Here is a 27,082-nt window from a genome sequence, read left to right as displayed (position 1 = left end):
GCCTAAAAATGAAACATTGTTCTCCTTGAGTAAAATCTAATTTATTTTCTCTCTTTCTTTTCTTCTTGGTTTTAGTTGGGGTTACTTCTACAGGTTACTCAACTGGGCTTTCTTCAATGTCTATAGATTCTAAAATGTCAGTTAATCTTACCTTCTTTGTACTCTATTCCTATTCTCTCTTTTGTCTTCTGGTCCTTCTCCTCTTAGTTCTTGTAGAAGCTTCAATTATAGGTTGCTCTGTCACTGACTGCTTCTCTTTTCTAGGTTGTTGCTCTGCTCTAGGGGTTGTAGATTTGGATTTTGGAGTTTTCCTAGAGGGGGTAGTAACATCTAGTTCAGATCCACTTAAGAACAAAAAGGTAAGACAATCCTTGTTCAATCTATTTAACTCCTCAATTACAAACAATTCGATAAGACCATGATGAAAAATAGAGGTACTACTTGCATCTGGTTTAGCTTGAACCTTATCATCCATCTTTCCTAAACTTCTGAAGAGATAGAAAGAGATATCTAAGGACTGTTTACCTGTGAAGTGGAGTAGCAATCTGAAGTGGTATTGGTAGACCATATGGAGCCTTCCTTTACATGAAAAATACTTTTGAATAACCATTAGAAACTTGGAATAATTTTCTTTAAGGCAATTTCTGGTGATGACCATTGTCATATCAATCCCTTGATATTCTTTCTTCAAGAATTCATCACAATTCTGCAGCTAGAACTTATGAACTTTAAACCATGCTTCCTTGACCTTGGGATTTCATTAGCATGAGAAATGGTGTCTAGAGAGATATTCAAACTTAGGATGCCAACCTTCGTGCCAATCCTCATGAAATTATGGTTGAAGTCCTTAGTGATTTTCACATGAAAACCCTGAATTTTTTACAAAATCGAAGACATCCCACGCTAGAAAATGATTGTGTATAATTTGGGTCTTATTCAAGAAGTTTCATGTTTTTGGGATCATAATGTACTACAGCCTCTCATTTTTAGTGTTTTCTAGTGGTCATGCTTGTTAACACGTAGAGAGCTGCTTGTAAGCTACTTCCTATTCACCTACAAACCAAATTTAGAACACCTAGACCTCACTTAGACCACGACTAAGCTTGTTTTGATAATGCAAACCCTATTTCATGAAAACACTTATGAACCTTTTTTATAGGAGTAGGTGCTATAAATGGAAAAGGGGGATATAAAGGTGAATGAAAAGGAGTGGAGCACACGAAATCAAGATGTATAATGACTCAGTAAATTCGGCATCACTAAAAATCGTTATACAACAACAAAATTTCATAGTGTCGGAGTGTATTGTTTTGCTACAGAACTAGCAAGGACTTTCATAGCAAATTCTGGGTTTTCTTAACTGCATTTTCTGTGAAAGTTTGTAAAAGTGTCAGACCAGTCTAATATGAAATGATGACCTCAAAATGGATGGAATTGTGACTTTTTTTTATTATGATGACCCTATTAAACATTGAATGAACCCTATAACCGATGTCACATGAACCTAGACATAAAAACCTATCTATAATGACTAATCAAACTAAAAAAGTTATTTAGGGTTATCATAAATAACAAGTTGCATGATAACTAATAGTGGGACCAACGGTCCAAAAGGAGAAATATGTACTCAGCCAACCAGCACAACGCTCAATGAAATTGACCATAAATAGAAATATTCCGTAAATTTCATGCAATACATTGTTCATTTTGAGATTTTGAGAGCTGGGACCACCTGGAGGAGCCATCAAAGAAAAGCTAGTCTCATCCATCCTACAGTGAGCACCTACTAGAAACACACGAAAACTACAAGAAACAGTGAGGAAGGCTAGTCTCGGCCATCCTACAGTGGGAACCTATAGGAAAACTATAGGAAACAGTGAGAATTGTCAAAAATGTTATAAGGGGGTGCCTAGGGCCCACCAATTCAAGAATTCTCCTCAACTAAGGCATTTCAGTGAAAGGTAGGTGCCATATCCTCTATGCTTTCATTTGTAAAGAGAAAAATAAAAGAAATTGTCATTTCTTTTAGTAATTATAGTGTGCATAGAGATAGGAATAATTGTGTGGAGGATTGTGTAGAGTAAAGTGAGAGTTGTAGTCATCACCTTCCTAAACTCTAAACCCTCATCACTTGGGAAAGATCTTAATCTATAGCCACCAAAACTTCATACAATCAGATTGATAGAGAGAAGATGACATGGGGTTTCAAAAGAAGGGAGCCTGCCAAAACAACTAGAATACATCAACATCCTCCTGTGGTAGAAATCTTTACAAGGCATCAATGGTTGGGATTCTTTGAGTTGCTTAGGGGATATGATGATGATATAGCTAGGTAATTTGCAATGTCACTCATACCTCAAGCTAGAGTCAGTGCCACTACTATAGTGAGAGTATTGTCAGTAACAATTACCACAGAAAGCATTAGCAGGACCACTACACTTCCTTTAGGGTTACAATGGAAAAAAGAGGATAAATCTAGCAACACTCTTGCCAAGAAGAACTTTTTCTTGGAAGATGAGGAACCAATTGAGAACAAAATGGGATTAGAAGAGAGATCATTCCATATCCTTGGGATGAAGTAAGCTATCACATTCTCAAGTATATTTCTTGTGAGGTATAGTCTATGGTTACCAGTTTAGGTTCCTCCATGAGCTAAGATTTGGAGAAGAGTTACCTCCTCATAAAAGACTTAGTGTGCCCTACGATTTGTTACAATCAATGATAAACTTGAGAATCAAAGTACAAGAAGGGAAGCATCAACATCTAGCACATCATGGACTGATCAAACTCATACTAGAAGATGCCCTAATCCAATTAAGAATCCCTATTATATGGTCAACATTTGCAGACATGAACAGAGAGTAATTAAAGTGACTGATTATGAAAGAGGCCCTACTTCTAGTGGTGGGGAAGAGGAAGAAGACCCAGAAGAAGAATAACAAGAAGAGCCTGAAGAAGAGGAGCATGGAAAAGAAGAAGAAGAACCAGAGGAAGAAGAGGAGACAAAAATAAATGAAATAGAGGATGAAAAGGATAGTAGGGAAGAAGCACAAAAGGATGGATCAAGTCCCGGAATACATATAAAGGAAGGAGAGGAATCCCCAAGGGTGTCTCTTGAACCTACATAGAAGGAGGCATTTTATGCCTTGACTGCTCTAAGTACACATAAAAAATCAACAAGAAAAAGGCAGAGGCAGACTCCCTTATACTTCAGAATAAGGAGGAGCACCAGGATAAAAAAAGGGAGACCTCAAACACCTACCAAGACTCCTATAATCATTGAGGACTCACCAAGAGAACAATAAAAGTTAGTCCCTCTAGGAATGAAAGTTGAAGAGGGCACATCACACCAGGCTTCCCCAAGGTCACCAATCACCTATGTTAGGAGGCCTGTCACCCGGTCAACCTTAGCAAAACAAATTAAAGAACCTTTGACCCCTTTTCAAAAATGGATAGGCCTCCTACAAAAACATAGATAGACCTACATGAAACACAGACATTCCTACAGGAAACTCTGTCAAAACTATAGCAAACATAGAAACAGGAGAAGGAAGGATACCAGAGGCAAAGGGAAGGAAAAGAAGCAGCAACACAAGTACAAGGGGAGACAGGTACTCAAAAGAGAGTAAAAGGAGAGTCCCAAGAGTTGTAGGAACCTAGCCCACAACCAAATCTTAGCTCCTATTACAGATTCATTGAGGGAGGCATACTAATACCACAAAAAATTTCCATCCCACTATTCTTTGAGCTTGAAAAGGAGAGAGTAAGGACACATCGGTAAATGCAAATTACTAAATCAAAAAGTGTAGAGGATGTTGGCCATATGGAAAAGAATATGTTAGATATGGGTAGAGATTTGAGTAGGATAAGGGATACGGAAAGAGTAATGAAATCTCAACTAGAGGCTGAGAACACATGGCTGAGGAGGCAAGTATAAGAAAAATAGAGCCAATTGGAAACTATGGCAAGTCTCTCCATGGAGGCACTCTAGTGCAGGATGCCAGCAAAATCATATGCCTTATACTTCAAAGAACAATGGTTGTAGTTTCAGATAAAACCCTAGCACAATGGGGGACTATCCCTTTCCAAGACTACACGTAGTTCAATGACCTCTATGACCAAAGAACCCTAGAGGACAAGGCCAAGATATCTAAATTCTACTTACATAATTTGGCCTTAACAAGCTTGAATGTGTGGGACCCCAATCCAAAGTTGGTGGAATTACAACTGATGACCTTGGCATCATGGATGAGTCATGAGGAGGTCAGGGCTAAGCAAGTAAAAATGGTATTGGAAAGAGAAGAAACAGAGCCCCTTTACATCATAGTAGAACAAAGCAATTCTATGGTTGTCATTAGCACCCATAGCCTCGTCGCCAATGATACCCATCTTGCACCAAGATACCTAGCTACACAAGGTCAAGCACTCATTTTGAGGACACTTTGAGATTTCTAGGGGATGAAAGGCAGCAATCATGCCAAATTATATGGAACACCTTACCCTACAGCATAAAAATCAGGGAGTATCATTCCCATGAAAGAATGAGGGATGAACTAAAAAGGACCCCACTGTATAAGAAGGCACTGTAAAGACTCAAGGTCAACTGGATTGGCTTGAAACTCGGTCCACCATTGCTCTTGGGTATGTTAGAAGGGAGCAAGGAAGAAGAATAAAGAAAGTAGTGGGAGGAAATAGAGAAGCATGCAGGATTTTATCCATAAGAGGAGGATACAGCAACAAAAGCTTGGAATGTTAGGGAGGTCAGCAAAGCAATGAAATACATGGACAAAGATTGAGTTGCTAAGAGGATGAGAAACACTTTCAATAGGGGGGTGATGATGAGGCTCATCAATGGGTAAATTATATGGACCTTAATGCCACTCTCCGGCTTATTAAAATCAAATTTTCTCACATTTCTTTACATGTTTTGTTATATTTTGCTTAGTGAGAAGGGTAAAGATGAGATGTCATGTCATGTGGTCTAATGTGCATTGATTGCAGGTTTTGGAGCAAATTTTGGCTAATTAAAGTGCAAGAACTTGAAGTAGACAAGCAAGAGGGATTTTATGAGATTAGATCTCCCTCCTTAACTCCTCACTCACTTGAAGATTCCTCCACCATATCTCATCAGCTCGGAGTTACAAGCAGTCGATCCATTAAAATCATTGGCAGCCAAGCGAGTGATAGTTGAAGACCATTTGATCTCGAGTTGGGAGCCAAGCCTCCCTAAATTTAAGGAAGATTCTGGTAGCTTCAGTTGTATAAATAAGAAGGCCTAGAGCCTCATTAGCATTCTAATTTTATTTGTTGTAGCCAAGAGGAATTTTTGAGCTAAGACATTGTGATTGATGACTCTTATGTATTTTTGATATTTTAATGAAAATGAGAAGCATTCCCTTGATCTAGCACTGATTTGACTCAGAGGACTGAATCTCTTGGGTTAGGACCCAACCCTAGCAGTAGAGGTTCCTCTTTTTGTACATGTATGCTTAGATTACACTCCTAGTTAGTTGTTGAATTAATTTTGGTTTTGTTAATATATAAGTATTTGGTTGATTAATTAGTTTGCTATCATTTGTGGATAGTTAGATGAGTGGTATCATAGTGACAATAAACACTTCAGAAAAGCTTGTGGGAATGGATTTTAGCTATCTTCCTTATAGAATCATGACTTGAGGGTTCTATCCACACAGCCCAAAAAAAATATTTCATGTTTGATTACTACATAATCTAGGGTTTCTTGATGAATAGATCATTGTCTTTGAGTTTCTTAGAATTACTTGAAATTATCATTGTGATCTCTTGATTCTTTCTATGGTGTAATAGCACTTCCATTCATGAACTTAGCCACTAGATAATAATAACTTTGTTTTCTTCCATTCAATAAATACTTTCCATGTATAGATGGATTTATGCATAAATGAAGACAAGAGTATGTGTTGTTGTAGGAGCTTCTAATTTGCAAGGAGACCTCATCTCATTTTCCTCACCTAGGTCCTATCCACCCATGCTGCCAAATTCCACTAAACCCTAGATATGAATTCTTGTTTTGTAAGCAAAATTTTTATTTCCATTGAGAAAATAAAACCATCTTGAAGCATCTGATTGAGCCTTGGATAGTGTTGACCTCCACCATGCCTTATTCCTCCATCAAATACCTCTCCTACATTTCATTCTTCCTTTCCTAACATATCCTAAGCTTTCGGCTTTTTTCCTGTAGTAAAACATGGCATCCTGTAGTAGAACTAGGACATCCTATAGTAGTACTATAGCAAACCCTGTAGCAGCCTGTTTTAAGCCCAAAATTAGCAAAAATTTCCATTTGAGTTTAGATTATACCTCCACTTGGCTTCCATACCCTTGAGACTAGTCCATACCTTTTCCTCCATACTTGTCTCCCCTGCCAAATAAAAAGTGAAAATTAGCATTTGCATTCATAAATTTAAAACATCAAAAAAAGCTTTTTCTACAATTTTTAAATTAGCACATGCATGCAACAGTTATAATACTTCCTAGATCAAATTCCATGCTTTATTAGCCTATATCATCACATGTTATAAACAGGGTTAAGCTAGGTTTCTTCTACAATAAAAATGTGTAAATTTGTAGCTAGATGATTTCATGTCACTTTATAGCCTCTTCCAATTCAGTTTTTCATCCCTTAAATTAGGAAGCATTCCTTTTCTTTCATCAAGGATAATTTTCCCTTCTCCATTTGGTAGTTAGACTTCTTCTAGTCAATAGAATACTGGTTTGAGAAACCCTAGTGGTCTATCACCCCAGTTGAAAAGTGACAAGAGTATACCATTACATCTACTATGTATATAGCATTGTCACCTCCAAGTTTGTACAAACCCCGGGTTGATGAAGTAGCGTTGGTAGCCCCAGGAGTTGCAACATTCTCGCTACAATATTGGTGCTCATCACTCTGTCTTTTGTAAACATTCATACGATATACTATCTAGAAATGTGTTACCCCCCCATTCCCTCACCCATGCAATGGACCTGCAACAACATCAGTGCTATCATCATGGAGAAGAGAAATATGATAACAGGGTTAGTGTTAGTGTTAACGTCAAAGCACTCATCGATAGAATGGCCACTCAGGAAATTAGTTTTTTTTTAATTTTAAATCAATTGTCAGGCACTAACAAGTGTAAAAAATAAAACGTTCTCCGCCATGGGGATTATGCCCCATCGGAAGTTGTTAGGCTAACCGGAAATCATAAATAAGATTTCCAAAAAAATAGGATTTATTTTTGAATTCATGAAAAATAGAAAAACTCAGCATTTTCCCGAAACTTTGGTTAAAATTGCAAAAATATAGCAAAACAATGCATGGTCAATACAATTGGATCATGAGGTGAATGCAATAGTCCCTGATGAGGTAGAGACTAATAAACTATCTATAAATTTGAATTTTATAATTCCAAAAATGTTTTTGTAGTTTTTTATTTCATCATGTTAAGAGTGTGTTATATGTGTTTGTAAAATGTTATTTTTTGTCGTTTAAAAGCACAAACAAACATTTTTTTTATTGTAGCTTCATACAAATACATGATTTCAATTATTTGCATTTTGGTGTTTTACTCTCAAATTGGTAGGAGAGATTTTAAGGCTTAGCTAATACTGAATTAGAAAAAGTATACAACCAAAGGCCTAGGAAATATTGAATTTTAAGGTCTTTTGTTAAACTGTAATGTTGTTATTAATTATTTGATTTGAAAAATAGGTTGGGAAAGAATTTATAACAACTGTAAAAGTAGTAACATGGTGTTATGTCCCTATAATACTAGTGATTACCCCATTACTATTGTAGTTGTATCCCTTATTAATATTGTTGTGTCCCCATTGTCCCCATATTGTTATTACTGTGCCCCATAGAATCCCTCTATTGTTATTTTTGTGGCTTTATATTATTATTGTTAGCTCTGTTGGGTTATATTGTGACTCCTTAGAATCCTATATATAGAAAGGAGGTTTTTTCATTTGAATCTTCCAAGAATTGTTCATTTATGTAATGTAAAGGAGGTTTCCCCCTCGAAGAGGCTGAATTCTAAGGCGTTGATCTATCTTTTCTATCTTTTTGTGAGTTGGTTTCATAACATTTGGTATCAGAGCTTTGGATTCTAGGGTTCGTTGTTCCAAATAGGTCATCGTGGAATTTTCGCTATAACTTCTTTTCTGTGATGTTTTAGAAGCTAAAAAAAAAGCATTTGAAATGAAATCGCACTAAACCTCGGGTCCGAATTTCAGAGCTTTTCGTGCTATATTTGCGGAGATATGATTTGAGGAAGTTGGTCTTTTTGCAGAGTCCTGAATTACATTCCAAATAGGTGACCTGGGGAAAATCGTCATAACTTTCTCTCTAAGCATCGAATTGAAAACTCGTATGAAGGTACAGAAATAGGACGGACTATAGTTTCTTGTATATATTTTTTAGATTCAAAGGTCCAAACAATGACTCGTGGCACATCGTACAAGTTTGCTCTACTGAACTAGTCTATAATCAGGTCACTGTCGGAGATTTGGCATAACTCTTCCCTGGAGAATCCAATTTGTATCAGACTGGTGGCATTCGAAAGAGGATGCAGAGGGATACTGCAGGTCACAATTTTAGAACTGGATGATCCAAAATTACAGAGATACATTAGATTCAATATCCAGCTCCTACAAAGTGAAAAAAGGTGTGTAGTTTTTTTTAAATTTTTGCATAAGCTTGGTTTGAAAAATTAGTTTGAAGAAATTCAAAGGGAATAGTAAAGCATTATTATCAGTAATTGATGCCCCTAGGAAAGAAAATGCAAACACCTAGTAAGAAACCTGAAATCTCTAGTATGACTCATGAAGAAGAGGAAGAAATGCAACATGATATATCAAAATTACGAGCCCAAGTGCAACAAGTGTCACTTGCACAAAAAGTAACAGAATCTAAGATGGATGGTTTAAAGAAAGATGTAGAAGTTAAGATGGATGGTTTAAAGAAAGGCGTAGAAGTTAAGATGGATTGTTTAAAGAAAGGCATAGAAGCTAAGATGGATGATTTGAAGACAGGCATGGAAGATTTGAAGACAGATTTGAAAAAGTTTCTACAAGAAATGCTTACTAATGGTGAAAGGGTAGTAAAGGAAACTCATGATGAGAAAAAAAAGAAATGTTAATCATGATTTCATAGACTCTAATGTTGGACCGAAGACCCACCATATTCCAAAAATCAATATGAGGAAGTTTGATGGCAAGGATACTGCAACATGGATATTATAGATGGAGCAATTTTTCATTCTCAATAATGTGCAAAACACACAAAAGGTACGTATTGCAACTTTATATTTGGAACCAAATCAGTTTGTATGGTATCAATGGCTTTGCTCTCGTAAACAAATTATCACTTGGGCAATTTTTATGGAAGAATTGATAGCACATTATGAGGATACAAAAAGCAACACTTTTTTTAGCCAATTAATAAGTCTCAAACAAAAGGGTTCAATAATGGAGCACATTGAGGAGTTCCAAAAACAGAACATCAGGGTAGAAAATATTCCAGACGAGCATAGGATTGATGTGTTCATAGGGACTTTAAAGGATAATATCCAACATGATGTTCGCCTTTGGGAACCTGATTCATTAGAGAAGGCATTCAGGTTAGAAAGAAAAATGGAAAGCAAAATTATGGCAACCAAGAAAAATACCACTCACAACTACAAAGATGGAAGTGTTGTTTCCCCTAGTTTTCCACAACCTATAAGGTTGACACCACAAAAATTGGAAGAAAAAAGAGCAAAAGGGCTTTGTTACAGTTGTGATAGAAAATACACTAAAGGTCATAAGTGTGCTGAGAAGAAATTATTCTACATAGATTGTCAAGAAGAAGAAGAAAAGGAGCAAGAAAGGTCAAAAGAACAGGATATACTCCAGGAACAAAGCCTAGATAAAGAAGAAATGAATCCGACCATATGTTTTAATGCATTGGCTGGAATTACCACTCCTCAAACCATCAAGATAGAAGGACAAATCAAGAAGAAAAAGGTAATAGTGTTGATTGATTCAGGGAGTACCCACAATTTTATTCATTGTAAGATAGCAAGAGAATTGAATTGCTTCCTATATCCAGCACTAGAGTGTCAAGTGATGGTTGCAAATGGAGGAATGATAAATTGCTCTAGAAAGTGCCATAATATCAAGCTATCCATGAGAGAATATGTATTGACTAGCCCAATGCTTTCCATTCCAATGGGAGGTGTTGATGTTGTACTAGGAGTCCAATGGCTACAATCCTTGGGTACAATAGCTTTTAATTTTTAAGAACTTTTCATGAAATTTTCTATGGAAGGAAAGGAAGTTGAATTAAGGGGTATTGCAGGGAAACCGGGAAAGATAATCAGCTCTAACGGTATGACAAAGCTTCTAAAAATGGAACAAAGAGGTGTAATTGCACAATTATGTTTGCTAGATGTTTCCACATCGGAATGATCTATTTCTCCATATCTCCAAAAAGTCTTGGACAATCATTCCAAGGTATTTGAGACTCCCAAAGGTATCCCACCTATTCGTGATCATGATCATGCTATTCATCTGATTCCAGGACGTGTTCCTCCAAAAATCAAGCCGTACAGATATCCCTATGCCCAAAAGAGTGAAGTTGAACGTATGGTTGAAGAAATGCTAGAGGCTGGTATAATTCAACCTAGTAAAAGTTCTTTCTCTTCTCCAGTAGTATTGGTGCACAAGAAGGATGGATAATGGCGCATGTGTCCGGATTTTAGGGAGCTCAACAAGCTCACTATTAAAGATAAGTTTCCCATTCCGATCATTGATGAATTACTGGATGAATTGCATGGATCAATTTACTTCACCAAGTTGGATCTTCATTCGGGATATCATCAAATCAGAATGATGACTCAAGACATTCCAAAAACAACATTTAAAACTCATAAGGGTCATTATGAATTTTTGGTCATGCCTTTTAGCCTTACCAATGCACCTTCTACATTTCAAGGTTTGATGAATTCCATTTTCAAACCCTTCCTTAGAAAATTTGTGTTAGTATTTTTTGATGATATACTAATCTACAACAAGTCTTGGAAGGATCATGTTGAACATGTTGACAGGGTGCTACAACTATTGGAGGAGAAACAATTATATGCAAAAATATCCAAATGTTTCTTTGGAGTACAAGAGGTGGAATATCTGGGTCATATTGTATCTCATGAAGGAGTTAAGGTAGACCCTAGAAAAATTAAAGCCATTAAGAAATGGAAAATCCCCACATCCATAAAGCATCTGTGAGGATTTCTTGGGTTGATAGGGTATTATCGCAAGTTTGTTAAGAATTATGGGAGAATAGCAGCACCTCTAACAACATTATTGAAGAAAGATGCATTTTCATGGACTCCAGAAGCAACAAAGGCCTTCGAACATCTTAAAGAGGCAATGTGCCAAGCACCAGTGTTAGCTACACCAGAATTCACAAAAACTTTTATTGTGGAATGTGATGCTTCTGGAAATGGAATTGGTGCTATTTTAATGCAAGATGAAAGACCCATTGCTTTTGAACGTCGTCCAATCAAGGGAAAGTTTCTACACAAAGCTATTTATGAGAAGGAAATGTTGGCAATACTACATGCACTTAAGAAATGGCAACCCTACCTAATGGGAAGACACTTCAAGGTAAAAACGGATCATGATAGCCTTAAATACTTTTAGAACAAAGATTATCCTCTGAAGAGTAACAAAAGTGGGTCACAAAGATGTTGGGTTATGAATTTGGAATCATATACAAAAAAAGGGAAGCAAAATGTGGTGGCAGATGCACTCTCAAGAAAGGATGAGGATGTGGAAGCATTGTTTTGTGCCATTTCTATTATCCAACCAGATTGGATAAACGAAGCGAGGGAGGAATGGAAGAATGATGAAGAAGTATGGGCACTTATTCGAAATTTACAACACGATTCTAGTACATCTGATACATTTAGTTGGCAAAATGATTCGTTATGGTTCAAAGATCGCTTATACCTCTGTAATAATTCCCAACTCAAACAAAAGATTCTTATGGAATTGCACACTTCTCCCTTAGGAGGGCACTCAGGATTTTTAAAAACTTACCACAGGGTTAAGAAGGAATTTTTTTGGGATGGCCTTAAATCGGATATTCAAAAGTTTTTGGTGGAATGTTTGGTTTTCCAACAAAATAAAGTTGAAACAATTAAGACCCCGGGTCTATTACAACCTTTTTCCATTCCAAGCCAACTTTGGGAGGAGGTTTCAATGGATTTTATCACAAGTTTACCCAAGTCTGAGGGAAAGACTTTCATCATGGTGGTAGTTGACAGACTTACCAAGTATGCACACTTTTGTGCATTATCACATCCATTTAAAGCCAGTATAGTTTCTACTGCATTTATGGAAACAATTCAAAAGCTACATGGAAACCCAAAGATTATTGTAAGTGACAAAGATCCCATTCACTAGAAATTTTTGGACAGAATTATTTTCTTGTCTTGGTACTCAGTTAGCTCATAGCTCATCTTATCATCCTCAATCTAATGGGCAAACTGATATAGTAAACAAATGTTTGGAAGGATATCTTCATTGCTTTGTATCTGATAAAGAAACACAATGGGTCAAATGGTTGCCTCTGGCTGAATGGTGGTATAACACTTCCTTCCATACAGCAACAAAAATGACCCCATTTATGGCACTTTATGGATATCAGCCACCATCCATCACATCATATTTAAGAGAAAATTATAAGTTTCAAGCAGTGGAACATCACATCGAACATCAACAACAAGTCCTCCAACTCTTAAAGGATAACCTCGTGTTGGCACAGAATAGAATGAAACAATAGGCAGATCAACATCGCAGCAAAATAATTTTGATGTAGGTGATTGCATACGGCTACAACCATATAAACAAATGTCCCTCAAGCAAGCTAAGAAGGATAATAAATTATCACCAAAGTATTATGGTCCATACAAGGTGTTGCAAAATATTGGTACTATGGCATACAAATTGGAGCTTCCTGTAGCTTCTCAAGTGCACCCAGTTTTCCATGTTTCATGTTTAAAGAAGGTTATAGGCGACAAGCTCCTAGTTCAAACAATATTGCCAGAACTTGATGAGGAAGGAAAAATTATATTGGAACCAGAAGTAGTCACTGAAACAATAACTCGACAGCTACGAAATCGATCAATTTCGGAGTATCTCATCAAGTGGAAGAACTTATCCGCTGAAGATTCCACATGGGCGGATGATAATTTTATACAGAAGCATCCAGAACTACTCAAGCACTGAGGACAACACTTTTTTGAAGGAGAGGGGCATGTTAAGTCCCTATAATACTAGTGATTACCCCATTACTATTGTAGTTGTATCCCGTATTAATATTGTTGTGCCCCTAAGGTCTTTTGTTCAACTATAATGTTGTTATTAATTATTTGGTTTGAAAAATAGGTTGGGAAAGAATTTATAACAATTGTAAAAGTAGTAACATGGTGAAATGATTTTGCATTTATATATTTGTTTTTGTAAGAAAATGGTGTCGTTCTATTTAATAGGGTATAAATTTAAATTTAATGGAATAAGGATTGTTACATACAATTTTAATGTGATTATGGATCAATTCTATTTACATTAATCTAATGCAATAATGCAATATTGGAGATGTTTTTGAATTTAAAAAATGAATGGAATATTTTGAATTTCACATAAACTCATGTATAATTAAGCCTAATTCTTATGATTCAAGTGAAATATATCATCTACCGCACGTGATTTTTTTTTAAATAATTTACATTAGATATGTGGTGCATCAAGAATTTATTTTTCCTCATCATAGGATTGTATATACTTAAATTCTTGATTTTTCCTCATCATAGGATTGTATATACTCAAACAAGGGTTTTGAGATGGGCATCCACACTAGCAATTTTTTAATGTTCTTTAGTACATTTTATCTACAATGTTCTTTTCAAATGAGGTCATTGTTAACATGGTTGAACTAATAATGCTTATCCTATGTCTATATATGGTTTTGATATTTAAATGTTACATTACAATTTTATCAACAATACATACAACATGGCCACTTTCATTACTAATTTAGATTAATATGAAATTCGCTAATAAGATATCAAGATCAGTGTTATAAACTACTTATCATAAGATTTCAATCTATCTAAAACGATACTAGTCCCCTTAGATTCACCCAAAGTATAGGTTAGAGGTTATCTCTAATACCAAACAAAGGAAGTGTCACTATCATGTGTAGATGAGATTTCCTACATTTAATTACATTTATCCAATGTGTGGTTTTGCACTTGTGGTTGGTAATTTACCAAAGTGTTGTAGCGGCTAGAACAATCTCTAAAAATTTTAACCTGTATACCTAAATTTTGGGTCCTCTTTTGCTTTTCAAAGGTTAACGGGTATTCCTGTTGCTTGAATTAGTGAAAATCCTTAAATGACCTAGCTATCATCGAAGGCTATGGTTTCTCATGTTTTCACCAAGCACATTCTATGTCTGTCTTGTCTCATCTTGGTTCTCATTCTTCTAAAGGCATTATGGTTGGTGGAGTTTCTTCATCCATGCACTTTTAAAGCTTTATACTACCATATCATGCATTGCAATCTAGAAGCATGAATTTTGTAATGTACGAGTGAAAATTATAGCCACGCTTTACCTTGGTTCTCATCCCCTAATTTGCATCTTCAAGTTTGAAATATAATGAGTAATTCATGGCAATTTTCAATCACAATAATTGCATTGTCCTGACGAAAACGGCATTGCATATCAACACCATATTTAGTTATTAAGTTAATTTCCATACTTGAATGTTGAATTGGTTTGAGGAATAAGTTTATTATGCATCCAAGTGTTTCCATTGATGTATGTTGGAGTGTTGTAGATGTGTGGTTGATTGTCATTGATGTCAACCAGGCTGCTTGGGTTGCAGGTGTGTTGGCTATACATATGTACGTGTGGTTGCAGATGGTTGAGGTGTTTGATGATTGAGGTGATGATGGAGATATGATAGATGTTCCTTGCTTGGTTGATGATGTGTTGGATTACACTTGGAGGCCTTCCCATGATGATGGTCTTCATGATCATGTTGCTGCATACAGATATTGGTGGTTTCTACAAGAGTTGTTGTTGAGGAGCCTTGTTGTTTGGTCTCCATATCACAGATTAGGTCTACATGATGATGATGTTATAATTTGGGCTTGGAGAGGACATACATGAGTTTTTGGACGCTTGAGATGGTTGTGCGGGTGTTGGAGGATGTCTGACAGGTTTTGGAGCTACATATTGATGTCAAAGATGTTGAGGAATAGTTTGATGGCTCATACGCTTAGGTTGGTCATTGGTTGGCATCCTATTCAACCTAGTTTGACTTGTGATGATGTTGGTGATATCACATTGATTTGTATGAGTGTTGCAGAGGTTTCAGAGACTTCCATAGTTCCTATAGAGGTTGCTCAACCTCTGGAAGAAGTTGAGGCATGTTTTGAGTTGAGGAAGTGTGATTTTGAGTCTCCTTAGCCCTAGTCACATGCATGATGGGTCAAGGGAGCCATTTTAGGCTCTAATCGCTTGTAGGATTATCTCAAGGGAGAATTTATAGCTCCAGTCACTCGAAGGGTAGTGCTAAGGGAAAAACTAAGAAATTTCAGAAGTTTTTCTTTGCATTCCTTGTGTTGCTCACCTAATTTTGGTGTTGTGGCGATGTTATTGATCAGGAACTTTCACATATGGTTGGAAAAAGTTTGTGGTCCCCCTAGAAGCTAATCAAGATTTAAGATATCAAAGGGATAGTGGAGTTAGTGATTGATTTGGTTTAGAATACTTCCTTAACCAAATCTGAGGCATGTGAATAGATTTGTTGAGTCTTACATAACTTGTTGCATTTACTGACTTAATCATCTCAGAAAATGTTAAACAGAAGAAGGATTTGAGTTCATTTGGTTGGTTGTTTGGAGAGTGAGTGAGTATGCTAGTATGAGATCATTGTGAGTGAATAGAGTATGCAGTAGCTAGTCAAATATGTTATGCAGAGATATATCAGAGATTTGTGAGCAGAAATCAAAGATAGAATTTGTCTGTTGGTTGTGGCAGAATTTTGGTAGATTTGTGATGTGTTTGTGAGAAATGTTTTGGTGTGCGAAGTAGTGAGTAATTCCCTTATTCAGTTTATATTTATGATTCATATTTGATGAGCATAATGCTAGTGTTTTTAGGTTGCTCATGTTGAGTGAATTGAGAACCCAGACTAAAAATATATGAAATGTGGTTCGCATGGAGGAAGTGAAGGTGAGGAGGATTCAATAGAGATAATGATTTGGCCAATTCAGTAGCAGGAATATTTTTCTCCATCAAATAGGAGTTGGAAAGTCTAATGGGGGTTGGGTAAGGATCATTGTTCATGGGATAGATAGATGCCGACATACTATTGAGAAAGCCAAGTCTTCTAGCTATGGGTGTAGCTAATCCATGTAAAATTTTCTTAGCAACATAATAATAATAATTGAGCAACGCAGCAACAACAGGGTGGTTTTTTCCTAAAATGTTTTCCACCAGAAATACTTGTGTTCTTGTGTGTGCATGCTTGTGTTTCTCATGGTGATTTTTCATGATTGTTATGATTTCAGTTTATTGCTACTTATATGTTTTGATGATCTAATGATGTGCATGTGCAAGGATAATTAGTTCTGGGAAAAAATTTAAATTAGTGAAATTAATATAAAGCCCATCACTACTAATTCACCCCCACCCCACTCCTAGTAGTGAATATATTTCCAGCAATTGGTATCAGAGCTAGTGTTCTTCAGTGAATCTTGATCGCTTGGAGATTAGATCATGGATTATGGACAAAAGAAAGAGGAGGATGTCTCAAAAGCCAAAAAAATTGAAGAAGGAAGGAAATCATTCCATTGCAAAGGAAGTTGCAAATTCTGAATCAGATGTGTCATGAGGTAATATTTTGAAGGAATTTTTTAATTATAATTTTCATTATTCTTTTGAGTTTGATAGTGGAGATGAGAAGAGTATTGTTGTCATTAAGGTTGAATATGAATCAACAATGGTTGTTATCAAAGAATTATATTCTCAAGTAGATAAACTAACAATTTCATGTAGAGATCATAAGAAAATGTTGTAGATTTGTGATGAGAATGATAAAACTCTCAAGGAGGAGATCACTACCTTGAGAACCCAGCTAGAGGATTCAAATGAAACGAGGAAGTAATGTGAGGCAAGAAAAAGGAAAATAAATATTATGTTGAGACACTTGAAAGTGTAGTCAATAAATTGAGAAGGAAAATAGAAGACAAGATAGACAGCCTGAAAAAATTAAGAGTTGCATAGTAGAAAGCCAATCTACAACGAAATTTGTGAGCAACCATGAGAATGTTGAAGAAAATAGGTTGCAATTTCATCGGCAGAAAAGAAGAGATTTGAAAGGAGTTTATATGCCAATAAAATAATTCACTCCTATGGTTGATAGTAGCATAATTCAAAGAATAAATTAGAATTCATTTGATCCCTTGATGAACGAAATTGAGTGTTTTAATTTCCATTGGTTTGGAAATATAGCAGTTGTTTGTAGGAGAAAATTGGACACATGCATGCAGTGGTTTGGACAGCAAGGAATGAGATCTTCCTTCATGTATACAAGTTCATTTAATGGTTTATGTTATGCTTGTAACCTTTTTTTTCCATAAGGCCATTGATTGCAGATATAGTACGAGAAGATGGAGATCTAACATGGGAAACAAAAGATCAGATCCATTGGCTTATTATCTCAGTCATGTAGAATGTTTTATGTGTCACAACTTTTGACACATGGCCAAGGATTTCCTGATGCCTAAATCCATGAGACCATCTATTGGGCACGAGATCCCCCAATAGTCATTTTGGGGCTAAAATCACATATTTTGGTCAAATTTTGTAATCCAAGTGTAAAGACTCTGCATTTTGTGGTCGCGGGGCGCGTAGATGTTAAAGAGCCATAGGGTTGTCCGCCCTTATTTTGGAAATGTAATGTCAGCTGTAAAAGATCTACCCATGGTTCGAAAACCATGGGCTTGTATAAAATGAGCTAAGCTCTAAGTAGATAGAAAAGTAGGAAGAGAGTCATAGCTTAGAGAAAGAAGCCTAAGTCTTAGCGTAGGTAGAGGCTCTACAGCTGAGTGCGCAGAGGCCTAGGGTAGAAGTCCAAAGCTAAGTGCGCGGACCCCTACAGCTGAGTGCATAGGGCGGGTCGAGTCTGTAATCATCTGAAATTATCAATAAATAGAAGTATTCTACAATTTCTGCATATTTATTTCCTTTTTATGCATCTTGTTATGTTAAGTATGAATTTCAATTATAATACTTATATGATGTGAAAATGTATGTAAATGTGTTGGTCAAGTGAACACAAGTAAGAACATTTGTTTACACGAAGGTAACTAAGATCGGTTAATAATATAAGTAAAACACTTAGCCTAGTTTGGGAGATATCACAATTCGCTGCCTTAGCAGCGCGAAAGTCCCTGAGCCACAGGTTAGGGCTCCCTTTCGTGAAGGTACTGTAGGGTGGAACAGAGGGCTAAGCAACCTGTACAAAGGCAGATATAGCCGGAATAAACCAAAATCACAACCATCTCAAGGGTGTGGAAACTTGGTTCTAGCATCCCCCCATACTGCTTCGGGTGAGACTTCAGTCCACGCTCCTCGGGTCGATGCCGAAAGGGCCAGTAGTGTAGGGATTTGTTTGGATAACTAACACTAAACCTAGGTCAAGCCCCCTCAACCCAACAAATGGTTCCGTTGTTGGAACCGGAATCTGCATAAGAGATGTGTGGTGTCATATCACTGGAATCCAACTAAGAAGGAGATTCGAGATTGATTGGATAGAAAGATCCATGAATTCGTGACACAAGAGAACAGAAACTTGCGACTGTCAAAAGAACAGTGGTTGGATCGATACCTGTATACAGAGATCCAAAAAATCTTTTTCTGTTATTTCCATATTGAGCTATACGAGTGGATCGTGAATCTAGTAGATATCCAAGGAAGGTGGAAACTTGACGGTCCTATTGTGTGGACCCTAGAGCTAGTGCAAAGGTTAGAAGCATCACAGGATAAGATCGCCCCCACTATCGATCATTGGCTCGATCGCGTCATAGGAGGATTTGTGACTGAATTCACAGTTGACACCTCAGTCAACTATAGTGAGGTGGAGCGACGCTTTTTCAAAGGACTGCGAGGTAATTACGTAAAATCTTTTAATACTTGGATTAAAATGTTGTTGTGCGAAAAATGGGTTATGCAGCTACCTATGTTTGGGACTCCGTGAAGTGAAAAAACTTACTGTTGGGCATGGAATCCCCCCACGGCATGTTTTGGGGCTCAAGGCCCAAGTTTTGGTCTAATATAGTTGTAAAGCTCCACGAATTGTGGGCTCGAAAGTATGTTAGAGTCACAGGGCTATCTGCCCTAGTTTTGAATGTAATGTCGGCCTACCCATGGTCCGCGAACCATGGGATTGTATAAAGAGAGCAAGGCTCTAAGTTGTAAAGAGAGATGAGATAGAGATGGAAGTAGAAAAGAGCAAGAGAGTCTAAGTGTCATAGAGTAGGAAAGGGCTCTGTAGCTAAGTGCGTAGAGGCCTAGTAGAGTCCATAGCTGAGTGCGCAGACCCTTACAGCCGAGTGTGCAAGGCAAAGTCAAGTCTATAACCAAAGGAATACAATAATAAATAGCAGCTTTATCTTAATTCTGTGTATCTATTCTTGGGTTATTTTCTGTTGATATGAATTGAAATTATACTGTTTATTTACTGCGCACACTTGTATGAATGAATTATATTGCTAAGTATGCTTTACACCTGCAAATAAGCTAAGTTAATCAACTAATCATGGAATACTAGTATGACATTGGGTAATAATAGTGTTCAACCCCCAAGAAGAGTTGCGCGAAGGCAACATTTCCAGCTGTGAGGTACGGGTAAGTGCGCGTAGCGACATGCACGCAGGGTCAACCCGCGGACCACCTGAACTCCTCAGGCATCCCCAGGGTGTAGAAACCTAGTTCTAGCACCCTCCCATACTACTTCGGGTGAGACCTCAGTCCACGCTCAGCAGACTTTTGCCGAAAGGGCTAGTAATACCGGGATTTGTTTAGCTAAATCACCTCCGAACCTGGGTCAGGCCCATACAAGCCAACAAATGCTTCCGTTGCATTGAACCTTAAGAAGTGAAAATTCCTCATTCCCTTTGGGAACCTGTTGGGACACGTGGTCTTCAAATAGGGACTGATGGTGGATCCTACGAATATTGCAATAATCCTAAATTTGGAAGCACCACAAAGTGTTAAACAGTTGCGCTCTACCTTGGGACACACATGATACTACAAGAAGTTCATCAAGAGCTATGCCCAAATCACCGCGCCGATGGAGAAACTATTGAAAAAAGATGTCACATTCTGCTAGAATGATGATTTCAGGAAGAGCTTGTATTTCCTAAAGGGGAAATTGGTCTCTGCTCCAATCGTGGTCTTCCCAAAATGGGATGTGGAGTTTCATGTCCATGTTGATGCATCGTGTATCGTGCTGGGAGCAGTACTCACACAAGAGGGCGAAGAGGGCTTTGATCACCCTATCGCATTTGCCAGTTGTAGATTGTCCAAAGCTGAGAAGAACTATTCCACAACCGAGCGCGAGGGGTTAGCGATGGTGTACGTGCTCCAAAAATACTGACACTATTTGCTAGGAGGACATTTCAAGATGTATACGGACCATTCCACACTTAAATACTTGGTCAATAAGCCCATGTTGGGGGGGCACATATGTAGGTGGCTCTTATTGTTCCAAGAATATGACTTTGAGGTCGTAGTCAAACCTGGCCGCTTGAACACAGGGTCGGATCACTTGTCGCGTATTGAGACGGGTGAGGAACCTACTAGTTTGGAGGAAGGATTACCTGATGCACAGCTCTTTGCGATGCGCATCGTGGATGGACACTTCGAAGATATAATCCACTTTCTAACAACAGGGACTGAACCAAAAGAATACTCCATCCAACAGAAGAAGGAATTGGTGGTGTGCGCAGCGGACTTTTCTGTCATCGTGGGGCACCTCTAGAAAATGGGAAATAATGAGATATTGCAAAGGTACGTACCTAAATTTGAACGAAGTCAGATCCTCGTGGAAGCACATGGGGGTGTTGGAGGAGGACACTATGCAGGACGCGCGATCACACAAAAGATTCTTCGCACAGGGTTATAGTGGCCAGCCTTTCACCAGGATTCAAAAGCACACTATAAGGCCTGCAATATATGTCAAAGGACCAGAAAACCATCACGGAGGGACGAGATGTCGTTGAACCCACAAATGACACTGCAGTCATTCGAAAAATGGGCAATTGACTTTCTGGGACCTATCAAACCTCAGGCAAAGATAGGCACAAGCTATATCGTCACCGTGACGGAGTACCTAACATAATGGGTGGAAGCACAGCCGGTCAAAGACTGCATGGCCGCTATGGCTGCAAAGTTTTTGTTTGAAAACGTGTTGACCCGATTTGGTTGTCTGAAAATTTTAATGAGTGATCGTGGAACACATTTCCTAAACGAAACCATCAGCACACTTACATAAGAGTTCCAGGTGTGTCATTAGAAAAGTACATCGTATCACCCACAAGCCAATGGGACTATAGAAGCATTTAACAAAATACTGGAGACTGCGCTGACCAAAGTGTGCAATGCGTAGCAAAGTGATTGGAACCTGTGCGTGCCTGCAGTGCTATGGGCATACAAGACAACGTGCAAGAAACTAATGGGACAAACCCCTTTCCGATTAGTTTATGGCATGGAAGTTGTCATGCCAATGGAATATATCATACCCAGTCTGCGAATAGCAACACTCACCAAGATGACAGACCACGAAGCCCTGGAGGAAAGACTCACACAATTGGAAGAACTTGAGGAAGATCGGTTCTTGGCTGGTTTTCATCAGCAGGTACAAAAGTAGCGTGAAAATGCCTAGCACGATCGCCATATTAAGTTGCGCACCTTCAAGGTAAACGACTTAGTGCTATTGTACGATAGTAAGTTTGAAAAATTTCCAGGAAAATTCCAAATGCATTGTCTGGGACCATATGTGGTTAAAGAGGTCACAAACGGAGGCATTGTCCAGCTAGTCAAACTCAATGGAGAATTCTTCCCAGGCAAAGTGAATGAAAGCCGCTTGAAACCCTACACGGGTGGGCCGAATATCTGACTAGCCGGCCAAAGCACGGTCTTCACACTCCAAGGAGCTGGAAAAACACATGGGACTATAAACATATGTAGCAGATACTAGTATAGATGTAGGAAAATATTCCAGACAAGGAGATCTCAAAACAAAGGATGCAGCAGGTTCAGCAAGCAGCAGCTCAGTGCACTGCGGACATCAGTACTGTTTGAGAACAGTTGGAGGGACTCCGCACCAAGATCACCGCACTGATAGAGTGACTCAAGGGCGAGTCACGATGTTTGCATTGGGGGCCTGTTGGGCATGGAATCCCCCCATGGCATGTTTTGGGGCTCAAAGCCCAAGTGTTGGTCTAATATGGTTGTAAAGCTCCGCAAATTGCGGGCGCGGAAGTATGTTAGAGTCACAGGGCTGTCTGCCCTAGTTTTGAATGTAAATTGTATAAATAGAGCGAGGGTCTAAGTTGTAAAGAGAGATGAGATAGAGAGGGAAGTAGAAGAAAAGAGCAAGAGAGTCTAAGTGTGTCGTAGAGTAGGAAAAGGCTCTGCAGCTGAGTGCATAGAGGCCTAGTAGAGTCCATAGCTGAGTGCGTGGACCCCTGCAGCTGAGTGCACAAGCAAGAGTCAAGTCTGTAACCAAATGAAGATAATAATAAAGAGAAGTTTTATCTTAATTCCATGTATTTGTTCTTGGGTTATTGTCTGTTGAAATGAATTAAAATTATACTATTTATTTACTGCACGCACTTGTATGAATTAATTATATTACTAAGTATGCTTTACACCTACAAATAAGATAAGTTAATCAACTAATCGTAGGATACTAGTACGACATTGGGTAATAACAGTGTTCGGCCCCCAAGTAGGGTTGCACGAAGGTAGCATCTCTGGCTACGAGGTATGGGTAAGTTCGCCTGATGACGTGCACGTAGGGTCAACTCATGGACCACCTGAACTCCTCAGACATCCCTAGGGTGTGGAAACCTAGTTCTAGCACCCTCCCATAGTACCTCGGGTGAGACCTCATTCCGCGCTCCATGAACCATTGTCGAAAGGGCCAGTAGTACCATGGTTTGTTTGGCTAAATCACCTCTGAACCTGGGTCACACCCATACAAGCCAACACTTACAAGAATGAAGGAAATAAGGGTCTAGAGTATAGCCCCTTGATTTCACCTCTGTGAAGGGACAAAGAAGCAATAGCGAAGGTTTCTCCGCGAAGTCCAATTCATTTAATAAGACAAGGATTCCCGTGAATACCACCTCTGCCCACACCACCTCCGACTTCACCACCATCGCCTCCAACTTCACCCGTAGCACCTCCACCTCCACCACGGTTCAGTATGGCAAATATAGTGAATTTGCCTTTGTTCAAAGGCTTGGGAAATGAGGACCTAGACCAATTCTGGTTCGTTGTGAGGGTTGTATGGGAAGACCAAGGTGTTACAGATGACCACATAAATAAGGCGACACTAGTTACTACTCTGCAAGATCACGCACTAACCTGGTATATTAAGTACTCTAACGATAACCCAAATGCTGGGGTAGCAGACATCCAAGCAGCACCAAATAATGAATTTAGCAGGCCTAAATCTGAAGCACAGTTGATTGTGGGATTCAAAGAGATCGTGATGCAACCAGGTGAGACGCCTTTGGAACAGGATCAGAGGCTAAAATGTATGATCCGCGAAGCAAACATGAATTTGATAGATGGATAGCATTGCGAGTGGTTTGTGGCTTCACTACTACCACACTTAAGGAGTGCGTTGTCGCAGTAGAAAATAACAACTCAGGCAGAGGCCTTGGAGATTGCCATGAGACTACATGAGACTCTGATGCAAGATCCTAATCTAGGGATCCAGCAAATCCATGCGTAGCTGAAGAATCTATGCCTTGAGATGCAAAGTCTGAAGCAGGACAAGACAGTTCGGCCAGAGGTACACGAGGAGGTATGGTGCTTGAAATGCAAGAGTCAAGGTCATGACAAAGACCATTTCCTGGTATTTACAAATTACCTTGCAGGAGGAGGACCGATGCCTTTAAGGCCAGAAGCTCAAGAAGGACCTAGCGTGGTGCCTGGTTTATGGTGCGCTATTTGTCAGGTAGCTAGAAAACATGCCATGGATAACTGTCACTTGCTACAGAAGTATGTGCAAGCACCGCAACAGTTATTCTGCAACTTTTGTAGGTCGGTAGGGCATGATGAGCGTACTTGCAGGAGCTATGAATTGATGATGGATAGGACTCTCGCCTACCGGGTTCAAGCCGAAATGTGGCCCCTTGACCAGAATGCAGGGATGGCACGGACAAGATTTTAGGGGCGCAAACAAGGCCAATGCAGAGGAGGACTTAGTAGAGGTCGAGGAAATTTCATTTGCTATAATTGCAGAGGACCAGGAAACTATGCCCACAATTGCAAAAATCCAATGCGTCTGTCGTGCAAGTATTGCACGCTATGTGATCATAAAATAGAAGATTGTCCTACACCGATAGCTAGGATACATGACAAAGGGACGCTACCGCCTCCCCCAACTCAGAACCTGAAGATGATGAGGTCTGAGCCACATGGGGAAGATCCGAATGTAAATATAGTGCTCTGGAGTGGAATCATGACGTGAGATGACAAGGGGAAACAGCCAAAATATAGTACACGGGTTCGCAAGGACCTGACGAAAGAGGTTGAGTTTGATTTGGAGCATGCTCAGGAATCCTTCATGGAAGCTAAGAAGAGCTTCGCTAAGGCCTCCACTTCAGGAAGCAAGGATAACCTTGAGCCGAATATGGACCCCGCTATGCTCACACCTTTCTTGGAAATCTATATGAAGTTACTGCACAATAGTAAGGCTGTAAAAGGGCTACAATAACTCATCAATAGATGTGCTGGAATCGTGCCAGGTGAGCCACATGTTGTACGAAAGATTGGCAAGCATAAAACAAGGATAGGACGGGAGATGAGACTGACCACAAAAATAGGAAAGTATGAAATGGATCAGGTCATTTTTGACCTGGTGTCAGATGCGAATGTCCTACCAAAGCAGACTTGGGAGAAAATGGGGGGGCCTGCGTTGCAATGTTCTCTGATTCAGCTAAGGATGGCCAATCAGCAGAAAATCATACTCATGGGGCAGTTACACGGGGTGACTGTGTGTTGTAGGGAAAAGTATCCGATTCGGATGACCCTATCCCACTCTAAGGGTGATAGTACCTCAGCAACAACTGTAAAGAAAACTACTTAAGGTTTACTTCTTTATGAAAGCAAGAGAGAATGAAGAAATGCACTAACCGTTGCCTTGCGCTTAATGTCGAATCCAAACTCTTCTCTTTGCTGCTTGCTCCCAGCTCCTTGCTCTTTTGCTGACCCAGCTACAATGAGATCCTGCAAAATAACAAAGAAGGAAACTACAAGAAGCATGCAATCATAACTGATTCAAGGATTAGCATAAATCAAATATACAATTATCACAATACATCATTGAAACAAGTGCATATAGAAGAACCTCAATAGCTTTTATTAATGGAAGAAGTAAAGTTCTGAGAAGGTTACAACCATTGAAGGCCCCAATCCAGCAACACCTCCCAGCAGAAAGAATTTCTCCTCTTCACCTCCTTCAAGCAATCACCCAATAGTTCTATAGTGAAACCAACAGCATATCATTACTTTGCACAAAATTCCAGCCTCCTGAGCTCATAGGAGAGAGCTCAATATATAGATGAATTGAGAAAGGATGAGTCAGCTTGCAACTGATGTGTAGCTGCCTTGTGTCCTCTCTCTCTTCAGTTGATCTTCAGTTCTTGAGTCCACTTGGAGAACCTTGCTTCCACTTGGAGAAACAGAGCCTCTGACTCATCACAAGGCGAAATCCCTGATCCAAGTGTCATTTTTGGAAGATTCCAGAGCAATGACTCAGTGTGCCACTTGTCCCATCTCGCTCAGCGCAGGTGGCCTTTGTTCTACCTGCTTTGCAACGCAGGTACACCATGGAGGAGTTGAGTTTCAGCGCAGAAGCCTAGTGGAGCACCTGCTTTGATTTCAGGATTGCTTGTTTTTGAGTGTTTTCAGGTGGAGAACTGATCTGAGAGCTGTTGGTTTGCTGACCTTGTTCCTCTAGGGGCAGGAACATCATGTTTAGGGACTTTGGATCCCTTGGATTATTGACAATTCATGCCTGATGCTGCAAGGCACAAAATTGTCTATAACAGATGCCCCCTAAAGTATGAGGTCGTTTATCGGGTGAAATGCTTTATTAGGAGGATCCGAAGTTCATTCAATCTGCTGAGAAGTGTCCTGTAATAAGATACAATACAATACATTATTTTTCATTCTTTTTCATGATCTAGCTGAGGCGGGCATTCCCATGCTCAGCTTTATAAATTCATTTTGGTACATAGTACAGACGATCGTCTGATGATAGACTGATAATTCTCTGCTAAAATTATCATCCTTTGAGAAGGATGATCATCTGCTGCAATGATGTACATATCAAATGTCTTTATATCCTGAATATATATCGCAGCCCGGATGGATGAAACTAGATCCGGGGTCTTCAATCTCTTCCGATCTTCACTCGGTGTACAAGTCGATCCATGTGAGAATTTCTTGAAGTCGAACATGGAAAGACATCGCTTGATTACCGGTCAATGATGTAAATTGTTAACAAGCGCGAGAGGAATCACCGATAAGGATGATGACCCTCAAGGTACAGCAGTACAATTCACATGGTGGGAATAAAGGACTTGGCGTCGACCACCATGCAAAATCTTCTGGTCGAAGGTCATTGATGTATACCTGTCGCCGGAAGTGAGAAACTTGCCATTGATGCATGCAAGCTTCAAAGTACTGAAGGGGTTGTTC

Source organism: Pinus tabuliformis, chromosome 6, assembly GCF_031772625.1.
Source record: "Pinus tabuliformis cultivar Carrire ecotype Pingquan chromosome 6, CPIR1, whole genome shotgun sequence".
NCBI classification, from domain to species: Eukaryota; Viridiplantae; Streptophyta; class Pinopsida; order Pinales; family Pinaceae; genus Pinus; species Pinus tabuliformis.
The sequence above is the reverse complement of the archived record's forward strand: the minus strand, read 5'-3'. Positions refer to the sequence as shown.